This window comes from Myodes glareolus, chromosome 17, assembly GCF_982192425.1.
Source record: "Myodes glareolus chromosome 17, mMyoGla1.1, whole genome shotgun sequence".
Taxonomy (NCBI): Eukaryota; Metazoa; Chordata; class Mammalia; order Rodentia; family Cricetidae; genus Myodes; species Myodes glareolus.
Window position 1 is genome coordinate 50,859,977 of NC_142042.1, and position 26,460 is coordinate 50,886,436.

The following is a 26,460-nucleotide window of genomic DNA, read 5'->3' on the forward strand; positions in this document are numbered from 1 at the left end:
AGCTTCAAGTTCTGGAACCCTGAGGAATTTGATAACATATCCCGGTCTCTCTTGTCCCTTCTGACATCCCAGCAGTTTGCCTATGGTAGTAGAAAAAAGGGACAGCTCAGGCAAGTCCCAGGGTCTGGTCTCTGCTCATGTCTAGGGTTCTGAAAGGGAGAACAAAAGATGCAAGTGAAAGAGAAAAATACTCTGCTCAACATCCTACCAAATAAAAGGACAAGCCACCTTGCACTGTGGACCACTGTATCCATTGCAATATTACTGATTGCTAAGTTGTTTCTATTCATCCCACGAGGACATCTGGACCCATCACACTTAGTTCCTCCAAACTGACAGGAGCACATAAGCAGACCATAAAGACAGACCAACTTAGGATACACTCAGCAGGTTCTACAAAGGAGTCCAGGGCTTGAGCACCAGGTTTCTGCAGTCATACAGTCAAGGGCCACTTTATATGACTTGCTGTCCCGCCCACTGGGAGTAGAGCTATTATTGTGGGCAGGTCCAGGAAATTTCCAACCAAAATGCAAATCCACGGATGACTGACTTTATGGACACCTTACAAAATAGGAAATATCCTGTTCCTGGACACCATTGCTATAGAGCCCTGGGACTCAGTGGGCACTCCTGCCTTTTTAGTTTCAACAAGATCTTCCTGGTTATCTAAGTTGACTTTCTTGAATGAAGACAATAATTCTTTTCTTTGTTATGCCTCTTTTGTGTCTTGTTTACTCTGCTTAGACTGACTGACATACTTTGTTGCACTGGCACATTTATATTCTTGTTTTCGAAGTATAATTTGCCTGTGTTCGGACAGGAGGATAGTATTACATGGGATTCCCTGCCTAGGTTTAATTTGTTCTGTTACCATAGAATGTCAAATATGTTGCTCATAGTGTAGGCTGCTGAGTGTGAGACATAATCAGACCCTATTCATGACTGCCATCTCAAATGACTTATTAGCGGTATATATTTACTCTTTCCTCTAATGACAATAGAAGAACTAAAATCACACCAGTCCTAAGGAAGTAGGCTCCTACTAGTACTGTTAGCATGAAGACTCACAATCTCTCACACTTCTCTTATGTAAAGGATTGTTGAGCCCACCTTGGTTGTAATACATACCAACTTGAGGTTCTACAAGAATTAAAGAAACAAATAATATACTCAATCCTTAATATACAGCATGTGTACACTGACAGACAATCATGTATGTACACTCACACATAGTATCAGTCTAACATTTTTATCTGCCACATCAGTTCATATATCGCTTCTCGATTTTCTAATGTCTGTTAATGAAATATTCCTGCATGAAAACTGGCATAAATGATTAAAAGTTGTGTGTTTGGTCATTGTTGGTTGTCTTTGGAAAACTTTGAGGGAGGCCTAGGGTCTGGTCACTGTAGATTGCTACAAGGCTCAGAGCAGGTTGAGGGTGGAAATTGCTCTGAGCACTTTGCATGTGGGCACAAAGGAGGAGGCAGGCAGGGCTGCTTGTGCTGCTGCTGCTGGTTAGAAATCATGCAGAAGTCTCAGGATCTGAAGGACATTTGCCTGAAGAGGTGATTCCTCAGAAAGAAAGCAATTTAAATTTATGAAATACCAGAAATTTTCCTCAATCCCAATTTGTGCTACAGACTTCCTGCATTTCACTTACATGCCACTCTTTTGTGTTATTGCCCTGAAAAGTAACAACTTTCTTCACATTTTTGGTAATAAAACATCATTCTTCCAAAGGACAGAATACTGCTACTTGCAACAAACCAGCATTTTCATGAAGGTATTGTGAAGTTTAAATGTGACATACTGAGTTGTCACAGTGACGACAATAATCTCTGTCATTGCTAACAGTCATGATATCTCAGGAACTTGACTAAAGTACAAAACAACACCCAGATCAATTCAAGATTCTAGAAACTCCTAAAAAGTAGACCAAAGGAGTTCAGAAAAGAGAAAGTATTCCCTTTGATCCTGGAAAGCTGAGTTTTAATCAGAGGAGAAAGAATAAACTGAGGAGCAAGTATTAGTAAATAGGACCTCTTGAAACACCGAAGACTCTTTAAAGCAAAGAAAACAGTGAATAAGAAAATTTATACGAAAAAATTAAAATTGGCTCAGAATAATAGGTCAGCATTTAAAGGAAGTTGTTGTCAGTGTGCAGGAACCCAAAAATGGAGGCCAGTATTCCACATTGTCTAGCAGACAGAGAATTTGAGGACCTTATACGCATAATTTTCACCTTCCACACAGTAGGAGATCACGTTGCTTTTTTGTAGTGAAGAAAACTTATTGACATCCCAATGAAAATATTTATATTTGTAGCTCAAAATTGCTTCAAAACAGTAATCCACCTGCCTCTATTACCTAATTGCCACAATTATGGAGATGAGGCAGCACACCTATAAACCATATTTAGGTCATATAACTTCACAGTACAATCCCTTATTTTTACCTGTGATCCTGTAGATTGAACTAAAGGCCACCCACCTAATAGGATATATGCAAACCCATAGTCCAAATTAATTCTTTATAAATTTTCACATTAAGTTTTTTTTCCTGGGTTCTGGTATATTGGGCTCAATGATAAAATGAGATATGTATTTTTAGATCATTTACTGATGTAATGAAATGGAGTATTAAATTGTAATATCATTGTTAGCATGATACTTTATTCTTAAGTGCATTCTATTTAAGATAACAAAAAGTGTATTGGAAAATCATTAACAAATTTGTGGGCAGTGCTCTGTTAAGAACAGATAGGAAGAAGACAGAATGAATATTCAGATGTAGGAGATTCTGACCCAAAGTCTACATTAAGTTTTTTTTATGAACTTAATAACTTACTGTTATCAATCTTTTCATGTCCTAGTACGAGATCTTAAGTCATAACATGGATAAAGATCAAGGATCTTGGAGTGGTGGGTTAACTTATACTTCCTGAAGGCTGTTTCCCAAGCCAAAACATAGGCTTTCCAAAGGCTCTTAAGAAAGCCCCATAACAACAAGCCACTCCAGGGTCTTCTGCCTATTCTCTTCCAGGATTTCCTGAATGAGATGCATCACTCCTTGTGGGAGTGGGAGATATTTTAGCCAGACTGAATGTTGAATATGTGAGATCATACTGAAATAACAAGGAAAGTTCTTTGGAAATTTGTCAATTCTGAAGTATCTCTGATCAACAGAGACCTTTCTGAGTAATGTTTACTCACCCTCTTTTGAATCAGAGGCTCTGATAAGGAATGGGTAATACATGTTGGGTCTAAAGCTTTCAAACTTTGACTCCAAACTAGGTGTTATTTCTGAGTTTCATAACAAGATAATAGCCAAATTATGAAATTGTCTGACTCCCTTCAAGGCATCATGGAACAACAAAAGAAATGATGGGAACATTAAAGTTTAAAGTATTTTAATACTCAAAGATTGTTAGAACAAGTCCTTTCTCATTAGTCTTCTGGCAGATACAAATAATGCAACTGCCTTTATATCTTTTTATTTCTGACATTAGGATAGTATTAGCCTTAAGGAAACTGGCATTCACCAGAAATGTTACTCAGTGGAATTCCAGTTCAGAAGTAAGGGAAAATTTAGATAGACAGAAATAGATGTGAAATAACTTAAACTCATTCTTCCACCTGCATGCCACACAGAGCTGTCATTCATGAACTATTCTTTTCAAGAAGGGTCTTTAGTCCATGGAACAGACTTTTCATGTCCCTGAAGCATACTGATATGGACACCTAAGGAAAAACTAACAATACTGAAGCAATGATGAGATGGCAATTAATACAGGCAGAGATTCATCTTCAGTCAATATTCCTGTTAAATCCCTGCTTTTAAAATTGTAGATATGAGAAAAGCTCATTTATGTGTTATAAACGCATTTACTCAGTTTAAGTATCAGGACTACAATCATGGAATGACCTATGGATTTTATGGTTCTTGTAAAGATTACATAAAATAAAAGAGTACTCAATAAAAATTTTCAATGGCTTGGGAGTGGAATTAAAGCTGTTAAGGGAGAAGAAGTAGTAATACACAGGTGGTGGGATTTTTTTTAAAAAAAGCCATATTAAAGTCTTATACTTTTTCATTATTAAAACTGTAACTATTTTAAATGTCTCTTAACCACAAACAATTTAGTTTATTCTGTTGCTACAAAGTGACACTCTAACCAAGGCAACCTATAAAAAAAAATTACTGAGAGTGGTTCAAGAACACAAGTCCCTAATATGATGGAGGGAAGCATAGGAGCAGATAGGCAGCGATGGTGGTGGAATTGTAGCTGAGATCTTGCATCCTGATCCAAAAGCATGAATAGAAAAAGAGGAAAGAGAGAGCAATATATATTTGTGTGTGTGTGTGTGTGTGTGTGTGTGTGTGTGTGTGTGTGTTGTGAAATAATTTAATTGGGCTTTGAACAATAGCTCAGCAGTCCCACCCAGATCACTGAAAAAGCAGGATGTGATCTGCCCCACTGTAAAAGGTATTGATCTACCTGGCTAACATAGATAAAAGTAATGGGTTTATATAAGCTACAAGAGATAATAAGATTCTGAGCTAATGATCCAATTAGTTCATATCTAATGAGACCCTCTGTGTGATTTTCTCTGGGACTAAATGGCTGGGTAAGTGGGCAGGATGAAAACCCCAGCAAGCAGGCTCTCATGTTACACAACACTAAAGAAGTGATGAGATGGCAAATAATACAGGCTGAGATTTATCTTCTGTCAATTTTCCTGTTATATCTATCCCTTTGAAAGTGTATATGTAGATATTAGAAATGCTCATAAAATTGTTATAAACCCATTTACTCAGCTCAAGTTCCATGACTACATCCTTGGCATGATCTATGGTATATGGTTCCTGGGAAGATTACATTAAATAAAACAGTTCTCTATAAAAATTTCAAATGTTTTGGGAGTGTAATTAAAAGTATTAAGGGAAAAAAAGTAACGCAAAGGTCACGGAAATTTCAAAAATCTATATTAAAGCCTTATACTTCTTCATTTTTACAATAGTAATCATTTTAAAGATCTCTTAAATATAAACAACTCAATTTTTGTTGCTTTTCTGTCATATGATTCAACACTATCACTTGGGTGTTTAGTAAAAGAAGACACATACAGCAAACAATGGTGATGCGTGCATATTCATCTATATTTCAGATCTACTCCTAACATACAAGGTACATTAGTCAGTACAGTTGCACACCAGAAGTGGATGGGATAATAATATGTGGCACTTATGTGGACTGGAGTAATGATCAGTCATATAAAACAATGATCACATGTCCTCTGAAGACAAGCAAATATAACTGCCTATCATCATGTTCAGGGAAATTAATCCAATCTCTTCAACATAGCACCTGAAGTTCTAGCAATAGCAATAACACAATATAAGGTGATCAAGAAGATTCGAATCAGAAAGGAAGAATTCAAAATTTTGTTATTTGCAGATGATATGATAGTGTACATTAGTGAGCCCAAAAACTCTACCAAAGAACTCCTACAGCTGACAAATGCCTTCAGTGATGTGGCAGTACAAGATCAACTCTATACCCAAAAATGGAGAAACAGAGAGGGAAATAAGAGAAACTTCACCTTTTATGATAGCAACAAATAGCATAAAGTATCTTGGGGGTAACCCTAACCAAGGAAGTGAAAGATCTATTTGACAAGAACTTTAAATCTTTGAAGAAAGAAATTAAAGAGTACACCAGAAAATGGAAGGATCTCCCATGCTCTTGGATGGGTAGGATCAATGTAGTAAAAATGGAAATTCTACCAAAGGTAGTCTATAAATTCAATGCAATCCCTATCAAAATCCCAACAAAATTCTTCACAGACCTTGAGAGAACAATAATCAACTTTATATGGAAAAACTAAAAACCCAGGATAGCCAAATCAATCTTATACAATAAAAGAACCTCTGGAGGCATTACATCCCTGACTTCAAACTCTATTACATAGCTACAGTAATGAAAACAGCTTGTTACAGACATAAAAACAGAGAAGTCGAACAATGCAATTGAATCGAAGACCTGGATATTAACCCACAAACCTATGAAAACCTGATTTTTGACAAAGGAGCTAAAAGTATACAATGGAATAAAAAAAGCATCTTCAACAAATGGTGGAGGCATAACTGGATGTCAACCTGCAGAAGAATGGAAATAGATCCATATCTATCACCATGCACAAATCTCAAGTCCAAATGGATTAAATACCTCAATATACATCTGACCACACTGAACCTGATAGAAGAGAAAGAGGAAGTAGACTGCAACACATGGGCACAGGAAACCACTTCCTACCTATAACCCCAGTAGCGCAGACAATAAGGGCAACAGTGAATTAATGGGACCTCCTAAAACTGAGAAGCTTTTGTAAAACAAAGGACACAGTCATTAAGACAAAAAGACATCCTACTGAATGGGAGAAGATCTTCACCTAGATTGCATCAGACAATGTTCTGCTCTCCAAAATATATAAAGAACTCGAGAAACTAGACTTTAAAATTCTAATTAATCCAATTAAAAAATGGGGCACTGAACTGAACCGAGACTTCTCAACAGAAGAAGTCCAAATGGCCAAGAGACACTAAAGGTCATGTTCAACTTCCTTAGCAATCAGGAAAATGCCAATCAAAACAACTTTGAGATACCATCTTCTACCTATCAGAATGACTAAAATCAAAAACACAAATGATAGCCTTTGCTGGAGAGGATGTGGAGCAATGGGAACATCATTCATTGCTGATGGGAATGCAAACTTGAGCAACCACTTGATAAGTCTGTGTCGCCATTTCTCAGGAAATTCAGCTTCAACCTACCTCAGGATCCAGTAATACCACTCTTGGGAATGTAGCCAAGAGATGCCCAATCATACTACAAAAGCATTTGTTCAATAATGTTTATAACAGCATTATTTGTAATAGCAAGAAACTAAAAACAACCTAGATGTCCTTTAATGGAAGATTGGATAAAGAAAGTGTGGAATATATACACAGTAGAGTACTACTCAGCAGTAAAAAACAATGACATCTAAAATTTTGCATGCAAATGGATGGAAATAGAAAACACTATCCTGAGTGAGATAACTCAGACCCAAAAAGATGAATTTGGTATGTACTTATTCATTTGTAGACTCTAGCCATAAACCAAGGTCATTAAGCCCATAGTTCACAAGCCCAGAGAAGTCAAATAAAACGGTGAACCCAAAGAAAACCATATATAGATCCTCCGGGAAATTTTAAGCAAACAAGATTGTAGGGCAAAAGCTGTGAAAATGAGGGTTTGAGCAGGGATGGAAATGAGTTTGGGGGAAGGTGATAGGTGGAAAGGGAAGGGAGAAGGGAAGGCCTGGCGAGACCTTGGACGAGTGGGAGGGTGGAGATGGAGAAAGGGTGGATATAAGAGCAGGGAAGAAGATACCTACTGTAAGGGATCCATTTTAGGTTTGGCAAGAGATTTGCCTCTAGAGGGGATCCCAGGTGTCCACAGAATGTCCCCAGTTAGGTCCTTGGACATCAGAGGAAAGGGTACATGAACGGTCCTTGTCCAACTATCACACTGATGATTATCTCGAATATCACCTTAGAATCTTGTCTGGCAACAGATGTCTATAGAGTCAGAGACCCTCATAAGAGCAATGGATTGAGCTCCCAAGGTCTAGTTGAAAGGCAGAAGGAGGGAAAAGATGAGTAAGGAAGTAGGGACCCCAGGGGGTTGGTCCACCAACTGTGGCAGTGTGCCTGTTCTAATGGGAGATCACCAAATCCAGCTGTACCGGGTCTGAATGAGCATGTGAACAAAGCAAATTCTCTGATTGTGACTGACAATGGGGGCTGACTGAGAAGTCATTGATAAAGGCACTGGGACTTGTTTGTACAACATGTTGAGGCTTTTTGTTATCCTAGTCTATATGGATACACAGCTACCAAAGCCTGGATATAGTGGGGAGGGCCTTGGACTTCCCACAGGGCAGGGTTCCAGGCCCTCTTTAAAGCAGGGCAGAGGAGGGAGGAGTGAGTGTGGAGAAGTGGGATGGTACTGGGAGGAGGGAAAGAAGTGTAAATAATGGAATGGAATAATAAAAATTTTAAAAAAGTAACAATAAAACGATGGCCACATGTCCTCAGCAGATAACCAAATGAAACTGAATATCGTCATGATCAGGGAAATAAATCCAGTCTTAAATATAAGGTTGGCTCTGATGTTTCAACTACTAAAGAGGAAAATATAACAAGGCTAGGTTGATGTACATGTGTAAATATTACATGAGATAGGGGAAGAAGTGAGGGGAAATACATGGTACACGGGGATATTTGTGCTAAGTGACACATGCATATCTGAGCATAGCATAATCTTCTTAAAATAGCACGTGCTAACCGATAGCTTGTAGTTGTGCATAATGAAACTCTGTCACTCAAGCAAACAATCACTAAGCAATCTTTGCTATGACCCAAATTACAATCAAAATCTGCTTACAACAGGATGACCTAGGCATCAAAGAATAAAAACAACATAACAGAAGCATATCTGGAAGATCGTAGAGTCAGTTATAGAAGAAAGAAAAGAATGCATGAGTGCTAATAGCCATATTGTACTTTATTCAGGAAATGAAGTCATGGAGACAACAACACAAACAAGGAAACTCATAGTTTTGGAAACATCCTCTGAGTGCACAGGGTGGAATCTGCTCATCATCACTGAGCATCTGGGACACTGAGGTGATGTGGAAGAAACAAACTCAGCCACCACTTGACAGCAGAAAGAAAACAATCTCAGGAGAATGCTTTCCCTCTAAGGGATCATCAGAGACACATGAAGATAAAGGGTGGAGAAAATTCTTCTGAAGCCATGACAGACTTTGAAGCAAAGATGGAAGTGTTTTCTATGGAAGTGGGGGAAGATAGATTTCTTCCTCTTCTCTTGGTCCTGGAGACTGCTGCAGCACTTGCATGTTCTTCTGTGGGCACTTCTGATGGCAAGTTGGAGGAGTTTGCACAGGAGAAAACGTCCACTATCATGGCTGAGGGGGGCATGATTGTGGACACTTTGGAGGAGGACAAGGCTGTGGGCACATTGGAGGATACAAGGCTGTGTTTACATTTGACGATTACAAGGATATGGCCACGCTGGAGGAGTATAAGGACCTGGACATATTGGAGTAGAAATCTGTGTGCACATTGGAGGAGGAGAACAAGTCTGTGGGCACGTTGGAGGAAAATAAATCTGTGGGCACAGTGGTGGAGGACAAGCCTGTGGGCACTTCAGTGGACGAGAAGGCTCAGGAGACTTTGTGGGTGAGCACACAGGAGGAGTCTGGTTCGGCTGCTGGCACTGCTGTTCTTGAGAAGACATTGTGCTGAAGTCTCAGGATCTGAAAGACATTACATGACAGTGTTAGGGGTGATCCACAATGAAAGAAACATGGACACATGGAACCTCACATCCACTTCTAGGACCACACATGTACACTTCCTCAACCCCTGTTTTAAGACAGCCTGGCTTTTCCCATTCCTGACAGCAATTTGTGGCACTAGCATTGGGCAGTAACCTTTGTTTCATGCATTATTCCAGGAAACAAACACATTATTTCCGAGCAACAAGGCTCCTTGCACACAGAAATGCATTTGAAACAGACAGCTTCAAGTTCTGGAACCCTCAAGAATTTGATAAAACATCCCTGTCTTCCTTGTCCCTTGTGACATCCCAGCAGGTTGTCTGGGGAAGCAGAATAAAGACAGCTCAGGCAAGTACCAGGGTCTGATCTCTGCTAATGTCTAGGGTTCTGAAAGGGACACCAAAAGATGCATGTGAAAGAGAAAAATACTCTGCTAAACATCCTACCAAATAAAAGGAAAAGCCAGTTTTCACTGTGGACCACTATATCCATTGCTATATTTCTGATTGCTAAGTTGTTGCTATTCATCCCACGAGGACATCTGGACCCATCACACTTAGTCTCTCCAAACTGACAGGAGCACATAAGCATACCATAAAGACAGTCCATTTCATGAAACACTCACCAGGTTCTCCAAAGTAGTCCAGGGCTTGAGCACCAGGAGTCTGCAGTCACACACTCAAGGGCCTCTTTATATGACTGGCTTCCCCACCCAGTTGGAGTAGAGCTGTTTTTGTGGGCAGGTCCAGGAATTTCCCAACCAAAATGAAAATCCACGTATAAATGACTTAACAGGAACCTTAGAAAATAGGAAATATCCTGTTCCTGGACACCATTGCTCTAGAGCCCTGTGACTCAGTGGGCACTCCTGTCTTATCAGTTTCATTAAGATCTCCCTGCTTATCTTAGTTTTCTTTCTTGAATGAAGTCAATAATTCTTTTATTGGTTACATCTCTCTTGTGTCTTGTTTGCTCTGCTTAGGTTGACTGATATACTTTGTTGCACTGGCACATTTATATTCTTGTTTTCTAGGTATAATGTGTTCTGAAAGTAGGACAGTATTACAGGGGATTCCAGCTGTGTTCACAGCTGCATCTTTGAGAAACCTGTCCCGGGAGTCAAGTCAGGATCCCTGCCTAGGATTAATTTGTTCTGTTACCATAGAAAGTCAAATATGCTACTCATAGTGGAGGCTGCTGAGCTTGAGGAATAATCAAACCCTATTCATGACTGCCATCTCAAATGACATATTAGTGATATATATGTAGACACTCCTCTAATGATACTATAAGCCTGCTTATCCCAAGGAAGCATGCATTTGCTAGGATAATTAGCCTGAAGACTCCCAATCTCCCACACTTCTTTTCTGAAAAGCATTGTTGAGCGCACTTGGCTGTGATACATACTAACGTTAGTTACTACTAGTATTCAAAAAACAAACAATATGCTGAATCTTTAATATACAGCATGTGTTCACTGACAGACACTCATGTGTGCACACTCACATATAGTATCAATCTGACATTTTTTTTCAAAGTTTATTAAATTATAAAAGTTTCCATTTCCGCCCCATCTCCCAACACACTCCCACTCCCCCCACTCCCTTTTTATCCATAATCGCAGTCAGGGTTTCCAGCCCTGTGGGAAGTTCAAGCTCCTCCCCCCTCCCTCCAGGTCCAGGAAGGTGAGCATCCAAACAGACTGGATCCCAAAAATCCAGTATATGCAGAGGAAACAAGTCCCAGTGTCATTGTCAATGGCTTTTCAGAAAGACTCCAGGCCAGCCACATTCAGAGAATCTGGTTGGATCACGTCCTCGTTCAGTCCCAGTCCAACTGGCCTTGGTGAACTCTCATTAGATCAGTCCCCTTGTATCAGTGGGTGATCGCACCCCTCGCGGTCCTGATTTCCTTTTTCATGTTCTTCCTTCTTCTGCTCCTCATATGGACCTTGGGGCGCTCAGAGCGGTGCTCCAATGTGGGTTTCCGTCTGTATCGCCATCCATCGTCGGATGAAGGTTCCCTTTGGTCTTGCCTTCTTTGCTCACGTTCTCTTTCCTTCAGCTTCTCGGTTGGACCTAGGGAATTAAGTCCAGTCTTCCAATGTGGGTCTCTGTCTCTATCTCCATCCATCGCCAGATGAAGGTTCTATGGTGATAAGCAAAATATTCATCAGTATGGTTATGGGCCTAGGCCGGTTCAGGCACCCTCTCCTCTGTCTAGAAGGACACATTTATCTGCCACAAATTACACGTATCACTTCTTGATTTTCTAATGTGTGTTAATGAGATACTCCTGCATGAAAACTGGCAGAAATAATTAAAAGTTTGTGTTTTGTCATTGTTGGTTGACTTTGGAACACTTTCAGGGAGGCCTAGGGTCTGGCACTGTGGAGGAGTACAAGGCTCAAAGAAGGTTGAGGGTGGAAATTGCTATGAGCACTTTGTGGATGGGCAAAGGAGGAAGCAGGCAGGGCTGCTTGTACTGCTAATGATGGTAAGACATCGTGCTGAAGTCTCAGTATCTGAAAGACATTTGCCTGAAGAGGTGATTCCTCAGAAAGGAAGAAATTTCAGTTTATGAAATGTCAGAAATCTTCCTCAATCCCAATTTCTGCTCCAGACTTTCTGCATTTCCCTTCCAGGTCACCCTTTTGTGTCATTGTCCTGAATAAGTAACATTTTCTTCACATTTTTGTTAAAAAACATCTTTCTTTAAAGGACAGAATATTGGTACTTGTAAAAATGGAATCTTCAAGAAGGCACTGTGAAGTTTAAGTGTGACATACTGAGTTGTCACAGTGATGACAGTAATCTCCATCATTGCTGTCAGTCATGATATCTCAGGAACTTGACTAGAGTGCAAAACAACACCCAGATCAATTCAAGATTCTAGAAACTCCTAAAAAGTAGACCAAAGGAGTTCAGAAAAGAGAAAGTATTTCCTTTGGTCCTGGAGAGCTGAGTTTTTATCGGAGGAGAAAAAATAAACTGAGGAGAAATAATTAGTAAATAGGACCTCCTGAAACACAGAAGACTTTTTAAAGAAAAGGAACCAGTGAATAAGAAAATATATATGAAAAAGTTCAATAGGGCTCAGAATAATGAGTGATCAGTTAAAAGACATTGTTATCAGTGTGCAGGAACCCAAAAATGGAGGTCAGTATTCCACATTGTCTAGCAGTCAGAGAATCTGAGAACCTTATATGCATAATTTGGATGGTTCACACAGGAGGGGATCATGTTGCTTTTTTGTAGTAAAGAAATCTTACTGATATCCCAATGAAAATATTTATATTTGTAGCTCAAAATTGCTTCAAAACAGTAATCCACCTGCCTCTATTACCTAATTGCCACAATTATGGAAATGAGCCACCACACCTATAAACCATATTTAGGTCATATCACTTCACAGTACAATCCCATATTTATTCCTGTGGTCCTGTAGATTGAAGTAATGACCACCCACCTAATAGGATAGATGCAGACCCATAGTCCAAATTAATTCTTTATAAATTTTCACATTAAGTTCTTTTTTGTGTGTGCTGGTAAATTTGGCTCCATGATAAAATAAGATATGTATTTATAGATCATTTACTGATATAATAAAAAAGAGTATAAAACTGTAATATCATTGCTAGGGTGATACATTATTGTTAAGTGCATTCTATTTAAGTTACGAAAAATTGTATTGAAAAATAATTAACAACTTTGAGCGCAATGCTCTGTTTAGAGAAGATAGGATGAAGACAGAATGAATATTCAGATTTAGGAGATTCTGACACAAAAGCTATTTAAAGGTTTTTTCATGAAATTCATAATTTAGTGTAATTCAATCTTTTCATGTCCTAGTAGGAGATCTCAATTTATGACATGAAAAAAGAACAAGGATCTGGGATTTGTAGTAGAACTTATAATACTTCCTGATGGCTATTTCATAACCCTGAACACAGGTTTTCCAAAGGATTTTAAGAAAGCCCCATCACAGCAAGCCACTCCAGATTCTTCAGCCTATTCTCCTTCAGTATTTCCTGAATGAGATGTATCACGCCTGTGGGAGTGGGAAATATTTTAGCCAGACTGGATGTTGGATATGTGAGAGGGTACTGAAGTAACAAGGAAAGTTCTTTGGAAATTTGTCATTCCTGATGTATCTCTGATCACCAGACACCTTTCTGAGTAATGTTTACATGCCCTCTTTTGAATCAGAGGCTCTGATAAGGAATGGGTAATACATGTTGGGCCCAGTGCTTTCAAACTTTGATTCCAAACTAGCTGTTGTCTCTGAGTTTCAGAACAAGATAATAACCATATTATGAAATTCTCTGATTCCTTTCATGGCTTCATGGAAAAGAAAAGGAAATGATGGAAACATTGAAGTTTAAAGTATTTTAATATTCAAACATTGTTAGAAAAAGGCCTTTCTCATTATTCTTTTGGCAGTTACAAAGAATACAATGGCCTTTACATCTCTCTTATTCCTGACATAGGATAGTATTAGTCTTAAAGAAACTAACATTCAGAGGAGATGTTACTCAATGGAATTAAAGTTCGGAAGTCAGGAAAATTTTAGAGAGACAGAAATACTTGTGAAATATTTTGAAGTGTTTCTTCTACCTGCATGCAACCCAAATTTGTCATTCATGAACTATTCTTTTCAAGAAGGGTCTTTAGTCCATGGAACAGACTTTTGGTGGCACTGAAGCATACTGATACGGGACACATAGGCCAAAAGTAACAACACTGAAGAGATGATGGGATGGCAAATAACACAAGTGGAGTGATATCTTCAGTCAATATTCCTGTTAAATCCCTGCTTTTGAAAATGTATTGGTACGTATGAGAAATAATGATAAATGTGTTATAAATGCATTTACTCAGTTCAAGTATCAGGACGAAAATCATGGCATGACCTATGGAATTTATGGTTCTTGTAAAGATTACATTAAATAAAAGAGTCCTCGATAAATATTTCCAATGGCTTTGGAGTGGTATTAAAATTATTAAGGGAGAAGAAGTAATAATACACAGATGGTGGGAATTTTTAAAAAGCCATATTAAAGCCTTAAACTCTTTCATTTTTAATACTGTAACTATTTTAAATGTCTCTTAAAATAAACAATTTAGTTTTTTCTGTTGCTATAAAGTGACACCATAACCAAGGCAACCTATAAAAAAATTATTGGGCTCATGGTTCAAGAAAGCAAGTGCCTAATTTGATGATGGGAATCTTAGAGCAGAAAGGCAGTCATGGTGCTGGAATAGTAGCTGAGATCTTGCATCCTGATCCAAAAGCATGAATAGAAAAAGAGAAAGAGTCAGAAATATATATCTCTGTGTGTGTATGTGCGTGTGCCTGTGTGTCTGTATGTGTGAGTGTTGTGAAATAATTTAATTAGACTTTGAACAATAGGGCTGCATTAAAAAGTAATTGCTCTCAGGGTAAAATGGCTGCAAATTCCAGGCCAATATTACGCATTGTCTATCAGTCAGAGAACATGATTTGCTTACAGGCCTAATTTGAACCATCCACAAAGGAGGGGATTTCATTGTTCTCTTGTAGTAAAGCAAACTTATTGTCATTGCAGAACATTTACTGATGTAATAAAAAGGATTATAAAACTGTAATATCATTGCTTAAATGATATTTTTATTGTTAAGTGCATTATATTTAATTCACCAAAAAATGTGTTGGAAAAAATTAATAACATAGAAGGCATTGAGCTGCTCAGAGTACATAGAAATAAGACAGAATGAATATTCAGAATTAGAAGGTTCTGACCCAAAGGCTACTTAAAGTTTTTTTTCATGCATTTCATAATTTATTGTAATTCAATCTATTAATGTTCTACTAGGAGATCTCAAGTCATAACATGGACAAAGATCAAAGATCTGGGAGTTGTGGGTTAGCATATAATACTTTCTGATGACTATTTCCAAACCAAAACACAATATATCCAAAGGCTCTTAAGAAAAACCCATTACAGCAAGCCATTCCAGAGTGTTCTGACTATTCTCCTCCAGGACTTCCAGAATGAGATGTGTCTTTCCTTGTGGTAGTGGGGGATGTTTTAGCCAGTCTGGATGTTGGATATGTGAGAGGGCACTGAGGTAAGAAGGAAAGTACTTTGGAATTTGTCATTTCTGATGTATGTATGATCACCTGAGACCTTTCTGTGTAATATTTACTTGCCGTCTTTTGAATCATAAGTTCTGATAAGGAATGGGAAATACATGTTGAGCCCAGAGCTTTCAAACTTTGACTCCAAACTAGGTGTTATCTCTGAGTTTCAGAATTAGATAACAGCCAAATTATGACATTCTCTGACTCCCTTTCTGGCCTCATTGAACTGAAAAAAAGTGATGGAAACAAGAAAGTTTAAAGAATTTTAATATTCAAAAATTGTTAGAAATTAGATCTTTCTCATTAGTCTCCTGGCAGATATGAAGAATTCAACTATGTTTACATCTTTCTCATTCCTGGCATAAGAATAGTATTAAAATTATGGAAACTGACATAAATAGGATATGTTATGCAATGAAATTCCAGTTCAGTAGTCAGGAACAGGTTAGAGAGACAGAATTACCTCAGATATTGCTTGAACTCAATCTTCTACCTGTACTCAACACAAAGCTGTCACTCATGAACTATTCTTTTCAAGAAGGGTCTTCAGTCCATGGAACAGACTTTAGAAGCCACTGAAGCATACTGACATGGGACACCTAGACAAAAGTTAAGAACACTAAAGAAATGGTGAGATGGCAAATACAGAATGAGATTTATCTTCAGTCAATATTCATGTTAAATCTAATCCTTTGTAAGTGTGTATGTAGACATGAAAAATGATCATAACTGTGTTATAAATCTATTTGCTCAGTTTATGTATCAGGACTACATCATGGCATGACCTATGCATTTTATGGTTCCTGCGAAGATTACATTAAAAAAAGATTTCTCAATAAAAATTTCCAATGGCTTGGGAGAAGAATTAAAAATGTTAAGGTAGTAGAAGTATTAATACACAGGAAGATAGAATCTTAACAGCTGAAGATATAATTATGGAAATATTCTCATCAGTAAAAGACAACATTCAATATTTTTAAAACTTAGGACAGACATCCAGGAAATATGGATCCCTATGAAAAGACTAAACCTAAGAATAACAGCTATAGTAGAAAGAGAATAAGTCAATCAAAAAAACAGAAAATATATTTAGAAAATTATAGAAGAAAACATTGGCAGCCTAAAGAAAGATATGGCAAACACAAATGTCCACCAATCATAAACCTGAAGGGTGTTTATGCCTAAGTGTGAAATCCATATCACACCCTCTCCTCTCAAGAATCTGGGACAAGTATACAACAAGGAAAGAAAAGACTGTAAACATCAGAGGCTGAAGGTGACTACTAGTAAACAGTATTTATAAATGCAGCAATGAAACTCTATATTTGAATTCACCTAGATTTATCAACATGTTCAAGAAAAACCTGCAAAAGGTAGAAAATTACAGCATGGACACAGGAATCATGCAGAAAACCCCACCCGTAGCTCAATAGCCAAAAGCACTTTTCATTAAGAGTGTAGCCACCGGTGGGCCAACAAAGTCCCAGTGAAAACACACATAAGTAAAAATATAATGAACATTGCCAATTGTCTTTATGAGTTTTAGATAACAGACACAGAGTTGAACCAAAAGGATAGAGAGAATTGATCTGGAAGGAGATCAAAAGAATCAGAATTTAATCAAAGCACATTTCAGGGAATTGTCAAAGAACAAAAATTAGAAGATATAGAATGAGCATAAGTATTCAAATTGAAAGTGAACACTTAAGAAGAACCAATATGGTAAGTTTTATATACATTTTACAACACCAGAATGGCAAAAGTGTTAGCATGTCTGGTATTAGTGAATGCCAGTGAATCAAACAAAGTAGTAGATGTATGACTGATGATGGCAGCTAGTGAGAGGACTACACGAGATGGGCAGTGTCTTCAAAAATATCCTCTCTGTCCTGTAATTAAGCATGCTTCCAATGAGGCATCCACTGCAGAGATAGTCCCCAAATTTAGAGGCATAGGAGCTGCTCTAGATTTCATTGGATGTGGGAGAATTTCCTGATCATTCATTCCAGAGCACACAAGCGTAACTCCCTGTTTTGGTGTCCTTGATTCATCATGGCCTCTTCCTGGAAGTAGTTACTAGGCTATGGATGTTGCCTGTAAACCCCTTATCTTTGCCATGTGACAAATAGTCTTTTTCTGCTCAAAGCCTCAGATGTATACAGGTAAGTATTAGTAGATAGAAGGTTATACAAGAGATGACTTCACTAGTTTCTCACAGACTCTTCTCTGTATCTCCACTGTATACAAGGTGGTATTTTTTCGTTTAGGAAAAGATTCAGAGTGCAGATGCGCGTGCATGCACGGGCACACATAAACACAAAAAGAAGGACATCCCAGTTTTGACTACAAGTTTTAATTTAGAAACATTCTGTGGGGATTAAAGGACCATTAGAAAAAAACAGGTTTGCCTACTGTTAGCAATGTAGTGAAAAACAGTCAAGCTCAGGTGTATCTACATCATAACAGCTGTTTGAAAACAAGTTCTTGATTGAATTTCTGCTCATATGTGACTGCAGTCAGCTAGTGACTTGACTCTTATTAATGACAAGGGAGGAATATGGAATCTACTACAAGAAAACTACAGAACTTTCTCTCATCCCCACTGTCTGGATAAGCAATTACTCGCTGAAAGTAATACATAGAAGTCATATAGCTGAAAACATACACCACGAATTGCTGAACAATGAGACTAGTGAAGTAGCTGGCTTCTCTGAGCAAAAGTAAAGCAAAGTAGTCATGGTGGTGTAAGAATGTAACGATCGCCTCCAGAGTCCCTCAGGTTGGAGCAGAGAGAACTCTGTGCTAAGGAGTTAGAAAAGTTCCTATATCAGGAATCTTTTTTCTACGGATGCTTGGATAGCCAGTGCTAGTGGCACCAATTCCAGTGTTGGAAGATTTGATATTTTCAAGTTTCTACTAGAATTTTCTGATGCTTTCTATTTGTAGTAGAAGGGGGGTTGTGTTAAATATCTTTTTGTCGTCCCATCATTCAAACACAGTGCTTTGCCATGGCAGGTAAGATGCTCCCAATGAGCTGGATGCCTATAAACCATATTCAGGTCATATCACTTCACAGTACAAACCCATATTTATCAGTGAGCTACTTGAGATTGAATTAATGGCCACACATGTAATAGGATTGATGCTGACCCATAATCTTATAAATTCTATTTAAATTTTCTCATTAAGTTCTGATTTTGTAATGATATTTGGGGCTTCATGGTATTGTGATATGTATTTTACATCATTTCCTGTTGTAATAAAAAGATCACGAAACTATAATATCTTGTCTTAAGGAATATTCTTATTGTTCAGTACTTTCTGTTTTATAACAGAGGAATGTGATGTCAAAACACTAATAATAACACTTAGGGCTATATTCTGGTTAGAGCACATAGGAAGAAGACAGAATGAATATTCATATCTATGACACTCTGACCTGAAGGCTACTGTAAGATCTTTTCATGAAATTCATAATTTACTGTCATTTAGTCTTTTAAAATCTTAGTAGGAGATCTTCAGTTATAATATGGATAAAGACCCAGGTTTTGGGAGTTGTAGGAGAACTTATAATACTTCCTGATGGCTTTTTTCCAACCCAAAACACACCCTTTCTAGAGGCTCTTAAGAAAGTCTCATCAGAGCAAGCCATTCCAGAGTCTTCTGTCTATTTTCCTACAGGATTTCTAGAATGAGATGTCTTATTCCTTGGGGGAGTGGGAGAGTTTTTTAGACAGAATGAATGTTGGATAAGTGAGGAGGTCCTGAGGTAACAGGGAAAATTCATTGGAAATTTGTGGTTTCTGATGTATGTATGATCACCAGAGTTATTTCTGTGTAAAAGTTTTTTCCTCTTTTGAAGACCAGGCTTTTATAAACAATGAGTATTATATGTTGGGCCCAGAGCTTTCATACTTTTTTCCAAAGTAGGTGTTTTCTCTGAGTTACAGAACAAGATATCAACAAAATTATGAAATTATCTGCTTCCCTACATGATATCAATGAATTGAAAAAGAAGTGAGGAAAAGAGTAAAGTTTAAAATATTTTAATCCTCAAAAATTGTTCAAACAAGACTTTCTTTATTAGTCTCCCAGCAGATATGAAGACTACAATGACCCTTACATCTATCTTATTTTTAACATAAGGCTAGCATTTGCCTTAGGGAAACTGATATTCACAGGATGTGTTTCTCAATGGAATTAAAGTTCAGAAGTCAGCAAAAATTTAGGGAGACGGAAATACTTATGAGCTAATTTGTAGACTCTCTTCTACCTGCATGCAGCACAAAGCTGTCCTTGATGAACTATTCTCCACAAGAAGGATCTTTATTCAATGGAACAGAATTTTGAAGGCACTGGGGCCTACTGACATGGTACACCTAGTCAAAAACTAGCAACATGTGTGCAGGAGAATTGTCTGTATTCTGTCAGTCATGTTTTATTTTATATTATTTTATTTTATTTTTTATGAGAAAGTAATTTTATTAAATAATAAAAGTTTCCATTTCTGCCCCTCCTGCCAACACACTCCCACTCCCCCCACTCCCTCTCCTTTTCCCTCTCCATCCCTAAGAGCAGTCAGGGTTTCCTGCCCTGTGGGAAGTTCAAGGAAATCAGGACTGCAAGGGATGCTATCACCCACTGATACAAGGGGAAGGATCTAATGAGAGTTTACCAAGGCCAGTTGGACTGGGACAGAACGATGATGCGATCCAACCAGATTCTCTGAATGTGGCTGGATTCTCTGAATGTGGCTGACCCGGAGTTTTTCTGTAAAGCCAATGACAATGACACTGGGACTTGTTTCCTCTGCATATACTGGATTTTGGGGATTCAGTCTGTCTGGACACTCACCTTCCTGGACCTGGAGGGAGGGGAGAGGAACTTGTCAGTCATATTTTAAATAAATACTGATTTGCCAGGCAGGAAGTATTAGTAGGACAACCAAATGGGAAGTAAAGGTAGGGCAATGAGTACAGGAGAATTCTGGGAAGGAAGAAGCCCATTCCTTCCCAGTCCTGCCAAGATCACTAAAGAAGCAGGTTGTGATCTGCCCTGCTGAAAAAGATACTGAGCCAGGTGGCTGACATAGATGAGTAATGGGTTAACAAAAGCAACAAGATCTAATATAAAACCTGACCTAATGGGCCAATCAGTTTATATTTAATGTAAACTCTCTGTGTCACTTTCTCAGGAACAAATGGCCAGGGAACTGTGCAGGAAATAAACAAACAGGCCTTCATGATATTGAATGGTATCCACATGGATAACTGCATCCATAGAAATCCTGAAAAAGCATGGGAAAGAATAGAGTAAAGCATATTTTCTTGGGGGCAGGAATTTCTTGGGTCTGTTCTGTTTGCTAGAGGCAAACAAGTGCTCTCATTTAAGAGAGGCTTTCTGACTCAGCTTTAGCTGCAAAACATTGCAGCTCTTTTAAAGTGGTCCTGCCAAGAAACACTTAAATGATGTTGACATAAAGCTGACTACATGCTTTTCAGTTTTTTGCCGTAGCATGAAAAAAGTTGTGCTCTTTTAAAATGCTGGCTTTCAGGGCTGTCCTCCCAGGGCAAACTCTGAGTCTTTCTTGCAGGCGGTTTGACTATGGAGCATTTGAGTATGGTTTGTAAGCACACTGTTGCAGCTTGCTTCCTGGTAGAGACCTTGAAAAGCTGTAGAGTTGGGGCAATAAGCATGGCTCTGTCCGGTACCTTTGGCAAAATGCTGGAATTTCAGAAAGCTAAGACATGGTCTGGATGCAGTTGTCAAATCCCCGGCTTTGATTCTACCCATGTTGCTTGGTAAATTAAAGACACGTGTGTTCATAAAAAGAGAGATGCACAGTTAAGAGAGATTCAAAGACAAAGGAAACCTCTAAAAGGTTTACTGTGTACTTAAAAATATGTGCAGGCTTGGGGAAAAAAAGATTAAAGTCCTTTAAAGAAAAAAGAAAAAAAGAGAGTAGTTGGGTGTGGTGGTACATACTTTAATCCCAACACTTCAGAAACAAAGGTAGACTGACTTCAAGGTGTAGTACCACACACCTTCAATACCAATGCATGGGAGGCAGAGACAGACAGATCTCTGTGAGTTCAAAGTGTGGCAGTGAACACATTTAAACCCTGCACTGAGGCGGCAGAAACATGGAAGATGATTTTGAATTCAGGACAACCTGGTGTACAGTGTGAGTTCCTGAACAAAGATACACAGAAACCCTGTCTCAAAAAGCCAAAAATTAAAAATAAAAGAAATAGAGTTTAAAATAAAGCCACCTAAGGATGGAAAACACACAGAGAATCTTGATACTGTATGATATTATGCTCTCTGTGAAATGTTTGAATGCTGAAGAAGGAGCAACAGATGCTAAAAGATATTTGCTTATAAATGAGTCTAAATTTACCCAAGATAGGTATTTTGAAAATACCTTAAATTCAAACTTGAAGTCAAAATGTATGTTACTTTGGAGAAGAGATTGTGCTTTTCTTTCCACAGGAAATGAGAGGCTGTGGGTTCATTCTGAGTCAAGACAACTCAGGTTTGACCAAAGAATACTACCTAAGAAATCTCCAGTAGGAACAGATGGTCTAAATGTCTGAGTTCTACATCCGGAACATATTCAAGATGCTGAGAGAAATTATCAAGACTCTCAGGACACCTCAGTCAGGACCTGACAAATTTTTATTAAGGACCCATAAGATTATCACCGCCCTTAACTAGCTGTAATTGCCAGGAAAACTATGCCCACATTCTTTAAAAATCCACAGGATTTGTTTCCTTTGTTTTATAAAAAAGAGGGGGAACTGGTGCAGGAGAATTGTATGTATTCTGTCAGTCATGTTTTAAATAAATGCTAATTGGCCAGGAAGGAAGTACAGGTGGGACAACCAGAAAGAAATTAAAGGTAGGGCAATAAGAACAAAAGAATTTAGGGAAGGAAGAAGCCCATTCCTCCCCATTTTTGCCCAGATCACTAAAGAATCAGTATGTGATCTGCCCCACTGAAAAAGTTACTGAGACATTTGGCTAGCATGAATAAGAGTAATGGGTTGATATAAGCTACAAGAGCAAATGAGAAGCCCGAGCTAACGTGCTAATCAGTTTACATCTAAAGTAGAACCTCTATGTGACTTTCTCTGGTACTAAATAGCTGGGTAACTGGGCAGGACATAAACCCTAGCAAGCAGGCTCTCCTGTTACACAACACTAGAGAAATGATGAAATTGCAAATAATTCTGGCTGAGATTTATCTTCAGTCAATTTTCCTGTTAAATCCATGCCTTTGAAAGTGTATATGTAGATATTAAATATGGTCATAAAAGTGTTATAAACCCATTTACTCACTTCAAGTACCATGACTACCTCAATGGCACGATCTATGGCCTTTGTTGTTCCTGGGAAGATTACATTAAATAAAAGAGTTCTCTATAAAAATTTTAAATATTTTGGGAGTGGACTGAAAAGTATTAATGGATTAAGAAGTAGTAATACAAAGCTCGTGGGATTTTCAAAAAACTATCTATATTAAACCCTTATCCTTCTTCATTTTTACAATTGTAATCATTTTAAGTGTCTCTTCAATATAAGCAACTCAAATTTTTGTTGCTTTTCTGTCATAGAATTCAGTACTATCACTTGTGCGTTTAGTAAAAGAAGTCACATATTGTATACAGTAGAGATGTCTGCATACCCATCTATGTTTCAGATCTACTACTAACATGCAAGGTACAATAGTCAGTACAGCTGCACACCAGAAGTGGATGGGATAATAATAGGTGAAACTTATGTGGATTGAAATTATGATCAGTCATATAAAACAAAGATCACGTGTCTTCTGGAGGTAATCTAATTAAATTGCATACCATCATATTCAGGGAAATAAATCCAGTCTTAAATACATGGTTGGCACTGATGTTTCAACTACTAAAGAGGAAAACATAACAAGGCTAGGTTGATGTATAAGTGTAGCTATTACATCAGATGAAGGGGACGAGTGAGGGAAATACATGGTATACAGGGTATTTGTGCTAAGTGACTCATACATATTTGAGCATTGCATAATATTCTTAAAATAGCACATGCTAACTGATAGCTTGTAGTTGTGCATAATGAAACTCTGTCTCTCAAGCAAACAATCACTAAGCAATCTTTGTTATGACCCAAAACACAGTCAAAATCTGCTTACAACAGGATGACCCGGGCATCAAAGAATAAAAACAACATAACAGGAGCATATCAGGAAGATCATAGAGTCAGTTATAGAAGAAAAAAAAGAACTCATGAGTACTAACAGCCATATTGTACTTTATTCAGGAAATGAAATCATGGACACAACAACACAAACAAGTAAACTCATGGTTTTGGAAACATCCTCTGAGTGTACAGGGTGGAAGCGACTGCTCATCACTGAGCATCTGGGACACTGAGGTGGTGTGGAAGGAACAAACTCAGCCACCACTTGACAGCAGAAGAAGAACAATCTCAGGGGAATGCCCTCACTCTAAGGGATCATCACAGACACATGGACCTGTAGGGTGGACAAAATTCTTCTGCAGCCATGACAGACTTTAAAGCAAAGATGTACGTGTTTCTGTGGAAGTGGGGGAAGATAGATTTCCTCCTCTTCTCTTGGTCCTGGTGACTGCTGCAGCACTCGCATGTTCTTCTGTAGGCACTTCTGCTGGCAAGGTGGATGAGGTTGCACAGGAGCACAAGTCCACTGTCATGGCTGAGGGGGGCATGGTTGTGGGCACTTTGGAGGTGGACAAGGCTGTGGGCATATTGGAGGATACAAGGCTGTGTTCACATTCGACGATTACAAGAATATGGCCATGTTGGAGAAGTATAAGGACCAGGACATATTGGAGTAGAAATCTGTGTGCACACTGGAGGAGGAGTACAAGTCTGTGGGCATGTTGGAGGAAAATAAATCTGTGGGCACATTGGAGGAGGACAAGCCTGTGGGCACTTCAGTGGTCGAGAAGTCTCAGAAGACTTTGTGGGTGAGCACACAGGAGAAGTCTGACTTGGCTGCTGGCACTGTTGCTCTTGAGAAGACATTGTGCTGAAGTCTCAGGATCTGAAAGACATTACATGACAGTATTAGGGGTGATCGTCACTGAAAGGAAAGATGGAGACATGGAACGTCACATCCACTTCTCTGTCCACACATGTACATATTCCCCAACCCCAGTTGTGTGACAGCCTGGAATTTCCATTTCCTGTCAGCAATTTGTGGCACTAGCCTTGTGTAGTAACTTTAGTTTCATGCATTATTCCAGGATAGAAACACATTATTTCAGTGAAACTAGGCACCTTGAACACAGAAATGCATCTAAAACAGACAGCTTCAAGTTCTGGAACCCTGAGGAATATTGATAACACATTCCTGTCTCTATTATCACTAGTGACATCCCAGGTTTTGTGGGGTAGCAGAATAAAGGACAGCTCAGGCAAGTCCCAGGTTCTGATCTCTGCTAATGTCTAGGGTTCTGAAAAGGACACCAAAAGATGCATGTGAAAGAGAAAAATCCTCTGCTCAACATCCTACCAAATAAAAGGAAAAGCCACGTTTCACCGTGGATCATTGAATCCATTATTATATTTCTGATTGCTAAGTTGTTGCTATTCTTCCCATGAAAACAACTGGACCCATCACTCTTAGTCCCTCCAAACTGACAGGAGCAAATAAGCAGACCATAAAGACAGACCAACTCAGGAAACACTCACCAGGTTCTCCAAAGGAGTCCAGGACTTGAGCACCAGGAGTGTGCAGTCACACAGTCAAGTGCCTCTTTATATGACTGGCTGCCCTGCCCAGTGTGACTAGAGCTGTTATTGTGGGCAGGTCCAGGAATTTCCCATCCACAATGAAAATCCATTTATGACTGACTTAACAGGGACCATAGAAAATAGGAAATGTCTTGTTCCTGGACACCATTGCTGTAGAGCCCTGTGACTCAGTGGCCACTCCTGTCTTTTCAGTTTCAGCAAGATCTCCCTGGTTTTCTAAGTTGTCTTTCTAGAATGAAGTCAATATTTCTTTTCTTTGTTACACCTCTCTTATGTCTTGTTCGTTCTGTTTAGTTGACTGATATACTGTGTTGCACTGGCACATTTATATTCTTGTTTTCTAGGTATAATTTGCCTGTGTTTGGAATGGAGGACAGTAGTACAGGTGACTCCAACTGTGCTCTCAGCTGCATGTTTGAGAAACCTCTTTCAGGAGACTAGTCAGGATCCCTGCCTAGGTTAAATTCTTTCTGTTACCTTAGAAAGTCAAATATGTTGCTCATAGGGGAGGCTGCTGCGCTTAAGGGATAATCAGACCCTATTCATGTCTGCCATCTCAAATATCATATTAGTCGTATATATTAAGACTCCACTCTGATGATAACTATAAGTCTGCTTATCATGACGATAGATGAACTAAAATTACACCCATCATAAGGAAGCATGATCTTTCTTGGATATTTGGAATAAAGGCCACAATCTCTCACACTTATTTTATGAAAAATCATTTTTGAGCACACCTTGGCAATGATACACACCAAGGTGAGTATCTGCTAGAATTTAAAAAACAAATAATATACTAAATCTCAATATGCATCACATGTACTCAGACCGACACTCATGCATGCACACTCACAGGTGGTACCAGTCTGACATTTTTATCTGCCACATAACTACTAATATAACTTCTTGATTCTCTAATGTTTGTTAATGAGATATTCCAGCATGAAAACTGGCAGATATCATTAAAAGTTGTGTGTTTTGTCATTGTTGGTTGGTTTTAGAACACTTTGAGGGAGGCATAGGGTCTGAGCACAATAGAGGAGGACAAGGCTCAGAAGAGGTTGAGGGTGGATATTGCTCTGAGCACATTGCGGGTGTGCACAAAGGAGGAGGCAGGCAGGGCTGCTTGTGC

General features: G+C 38.6%; 1 long non-coding RNA gene across 1 annotated transcript; it reads right to left on the bottom strand.

Moving 5' to 3' along the window:
* Nucleotides 1-23,817: 23,817 nt before the first annotated feature.
* LOC148119395 (uncharacterized) lies at nt 23,818-25,326 on the bottom strand. The gene is made up of 2 exons (XR_015735258.1): nt 25,263-25,326; nt 23,818-24,612 (listed from the first exon to the last, which is right to left on the bottom strand). It is a non-coding gene; the product is annotated as an uncharacterized LOC148119395 (long non-coding RNA).
* Between the last annotated feature and the right edge of the window lie 1,134 nt (nt 25,327-26,460).